This window comes from Ixodes scapularis, unplaced genomic scaffold (genome assembly GCF_016920785.2).
Source record: "Ixodes scapularis isolate PalLabHiFi unplaced genomic scaffold, ASM1692078v2 PGA_scaffold4__175_contigs__length_147842914, whole genome shotgun sequence".
Classification (NCBI taxonomy): Eukaryota; Metazoa; Arthropoda; class Arachnida; order Ixodida; family Ixodidae; genus Ixodes; species Ixodes scapularis.
The window spans coordinates 8,652,981-8,657,451 of record NW_024609879.1 but is presented as its reverse complement, the minus strand read 5'-3'; the positions used below and the strand labels follow the sequence as shown (position 1 = coordinate 8,657,451).

At 47.6% G+C, this 4,471-nt stretch overlaps 1 pseudogene; it reads right to left on the bottom strand.

Moving 5' to 3' along the window:
• Positions 1 to 1,704: 1,704 nt before the first annotated feature.
• LOC120839740 lies at positions 1,705 to 3,701 on the bottom strand (annotated as a pseudogene).
• Positions 3,702 to 4,471: the final 770 nt, after the last annotated feature.

Here is a 4,471-nt window from a genome sequence, read left to right as displayed (position 1 = left end):
CACTTTGACCCTGTCACATCAAGGCAACAACAACAGTCGGCAACATGTTGCCGTCGCCCGGAAACGACGTTCGGCGACTTGTTATCCGACCGTCAGGCAACAACCTGTCACACCGAGAAAGCATGTGGGGAGGCTGCCTCCTCTCCTGCCAACGCGCTCACACTGGTCACGTGACGCCTTCGACGCCGTGTCGCCGGTCACGCTTCATCTCGTCGTGCTCTCATCCAGGCTTTCCGCCATCTTTATTTACGTTTCTCTCGGGTACGTACCGACGGCTGCGCGATTGTTGCACGATGGATCGGCGAACGCAGGTGACAGCAACCGCTGCCTCTGCTGCTGTGGCGCTTTTGTGCGCCATCGACTCCGACGATGAGGCGCCGCTGCGCAAGAAGCCACGTTCGAAATGGACAAGTAAATGGCTACAAAGGGTGCACCAGCAAGGTGCGTATGAGAACCTCATGCGAGAGTTAGCTTTAGAAGATACGGAAGCGTACCGACGTTGGATCCGGATGGACACCGGATCCTTTGAAGACCTGCTCTCAAGGGTGCGACCTTTGATAGAAAAGGAGGACACAAACTTTTGACTGTGCGTCCCGGCCGGAGAGCGACTGGCCATCACCTTGCGCTACCTTGCCACAGGTAAGTTTTGGCCCTTCATATACCTCTGTTCAGTTGCTACATCGCCTCCACAGTCTGCCACACTTTACATGCGAGCGTAGCAGAAGCACAAAAGCGAGCTTCGCTCTCTGGTCGTGAATGCCGAGTATGCGAATTAGCATTGCCGATCCCCAGCTGGCAGTTCAGATCCTCGGGCGAGCTGCCCGCAATACGATCGAAGCTTATTGCGGAGAAGGCGCCATGTAATCGAGACTTCGGTTGCATGTCAAAAAGATCCACAGGTGGTCCCGATTAATCGTCTGTCCCTCTCTGGGACGTGCCAGATGCCCGTCGTTGGTTTGGCATGTAAAGCCCCAGATTTACCTTTTACACGTCACCATGTGCATTCCTGCAGTGCGACCGTCGTTCAGGACAAAATGCTTGTGCTTTTAACGTCGGGTTCTACATTATCTACATTTATTTACATTATTTAGTCAATAACTGGCTTGATCGTCGAGCTGCCTTTCATAGAATCCCCAAAATTGTACTGATTGTGCACCTGCGCTCACGTGCGACTTAGCATGCAGTGTCTTATCAGGTCAAGGTCACCACACCTCACAGCAAAATACTTGTAATAAAGAGAGCCCTCATGTTGACTACAAGTTTAAAATAAGTCTAAGATACGACTGCTGACTAATTTATGCAGCGGCTAATAGATGGCATCTGCTTTCTGCAAGTTATGCAGAAAGTTTAAGATCTGAGCTGCAGCAGTGCATGCAATACATAATTTGCAAGCACCAGGCAACTGTAGCCCCAGCTTGCATCCTCTGGCCATAGGCCTAGCAGTCTGTATTTGTACATTGTTGATTTGTGCTGCCTGATGGGAAATGCCTGTATTAAGAGGTTTCCATTTCTCAGCCCAACTGAATTTGTAAATCTAGTAGGCAATTTAGTAATGACCAAAGCTACAAGATGTGTCGGACAAGCAAACAGCAATATGCAAGGAAGCAGAGACCTTTTTTAATAGCCAATTTGAAGCAACATACAAGCATAATATGGCAGCAACTTTCGTATCAAGGAACAGGCTCCAGCATACTGTACCTTTATTTATTCAGGTGCCACCTGTACAATTTCTGGGCTAGTGTTGAGGTTGAGGTTGTACTTTACAACAGCCTCATATGCCAGCAAGCCTGCCATCTGCCTGCGAGGGCCTTGTGGCACATGACGGAGTGCGTGGGCGATCGACACGCGAAAGTCGTCGCACTCGTCTCTGGCTGCTGCTGCCGCGCAGCTCTTATTTAATGTCTGCACAGCTGTTTCCAGCAGCAGTTTCTTCTCGGCCATGCAGTCCTTGGGCTGCTTTCTTTTTGGAGCCCGGCTTTGATGATCACCCCCTCTGGTGCTCGTCCCTTCATTGCAGGATCCACGGGGGCTACCGGTAGTGCCACCCTGACTGGTCTTTTGGCTGGTCCCCTGACTTGTCCCTTGGCTTCTGGCCTCATCCTCCAGGTCCAGACTTAAGGGATCGACCGGCTCACTGCCCTCCAGGTGCCCCCAAGGGCCGTCGTCATCTTCTGGTGGAGATTCTGATTCTGCCTGTGATTGTGGAAAAACGATCACATTAATGAGACAATGTTTTTGCTTGTAAAAAATGAATGTACAGAATGCATACAGCAGTTTCTTGACCCGAATAAGTTTCTTCACATGCATTGAAAACTATTTGTTGTTGAGTGTTTTTTAGATAAAAAAAACAGAAAGCAACAAAAAAAAGGTACTGGCAATCAATTTTTGGCTTTTAAAAAGGGCTTATGACCCAGGGCCGCATGCTATTCAAGGTGTTTATTGGTCGGGGTTGATGACGTATAGTGCCTAGCGAAACTCTTGACATGCATTACGTTCTACACCCATACATGTTAATTAAGAAAATTCTAATTGTGCTACAAAATTTTCTGCTGCACATTAGCACCAATAATTCCATAGTGCAAAGCTTTGGTCTCAAAAGAAATATAAACCTGGAATTACATCCTCCGATAGTTGCTGTAGTATGTAGATGCTTTGCACATATTTTTGGCAGTTTGGATACAGTGCTCAATTTTTTAGTGAAATATTTCCTTCCCAGCACTGCTATTTCAAGCAAATAAGTGAAGAATGCCTTTTATCTCATTGTACTTTTCATGAAATGGGTGCATAGTGTGTGAGCACTGTCTGATTTGAAGATGTGGTTTCTAGGATTTTAAAATTTTTACGGTAAAGCCTTAAGTTCTGCATTTGTGACCATTGAAACGACGAGCAATCATTCTCAACCATGGAAGCACCTGAACAAAGAGGTTCTCTATGTACAAATAAACATGTGACTAAATGCTGCTCTTGCATATTACTTACACCTCGGGATCCATATTCGACTCGCTGCCGTGCAGGGCATGCACTCTGCAGGAAGAGCATCTCCCTGTAGTGAATCCATCTTGGAACGTACACATCCTCGGTGCCTGTCCCGGATTTTTCGGAGCACTTCACTTTTTATGTTCTCTGTTGAATTGGGAGCGCAGGTTTGAGAAGCGGCTCCTGATTGCCTCCCCTGCATAAAACAAAAGCCTTTATACATTAAACAGATCTATGAGTACTGCTGTCGGCTCTTTTTAGCAAAAACACTAATTTGCTAGAAGAAAAAAACAAAAAAACAACAACTACAGAGTAGCAGAGGATATCAGTATTTCATGAGGCGAGTTTCGCAAATAGAGAAGTCTGCCTAGAAGGCAACGCGCTTGCAGGCGGGGAGGCGACCAATACCGCCTCCCCGCTTGCGGGCGCGCACGCACGCACGTAGTGCAGTACAGAAGCACACGATGTGCGATACTCTAAATAATAGAATGCAATATCGTATCATCTCGGTCGCAAGCACCGTTACGTTGAATGTACGCTTTAAAGACGTGAAAATATGGGCGCGATGTGACAGTGTGAATGCACGTGGGATCATTTCTTTTGTACATACCCGTGAACTTGGTTCCCATCGCTTGAGCAATGTCACTGTAGGCTCTTTCCTTCACGTCGCGACGATGATAACATTTATCCTTCACGTCCCACAAGAATCTTCTTTCTTCAATCATTGCGATAACCTCCAATTCCTCGGAGGACGTGGTGCTTGACGGCGACGGCGTCTTGAAGAATGACTTCGTAGCAAAGAGCGGCAGTGCGGCAAGCAAGTTCGAATAGCAATATCGATATGATTGGGACAGTTGGGAGTTGAGAAAACGCATAGTTAAATATTAAAGTAATATCTCGAGTCTCCCTGTCTCGAGATATATATATATGTTGCCGTGTTGCCGGCCCAAAATTCGCACAGCCAGCGATCAGGGCAACATGCGTTGCCCAACACAAGTTGCTGCTGCTTTTGTTGCCGAAAGCTGTCATACCGAGGCAACATTTTAGTTGTCGTCCATGTTGTGCTGCTGTTGCCCCGATGTGACAGGTTTGTCGGACAACAGGGGGAGCGAGCAACAAGTTGCCCGACTGTTGGACAACGTGTTGTGTTGTTGTTGCCGTCGTGTTGCCTCAGTGTGACAGGGCCTTTAGTATCATTTCCTTGTCAATTTCAGAGTGGTGGGTAGTTGTAGTGTTGCCGGGAATGTTTGGCGGAAGCCGGCTGCTGTTCGGAAATGGGACCGGAGACAGAGTGGGTGCGAGCAGGCCACTGTCGGGAAACCGATAACCGGAGCCACAGCCTTTTTGCAAACTGACACTTAGTCTCATCCATTTTTCCGCAGTCTTGTTCGACACAAAACTCAAGTAACCATGTGTAAATTGCCTCTGCACCATGTGTACACCTAAGTTTTTGCAAGTCTTGCTGAGGTGTCACCTCTCTAGAAACACGGTTGGG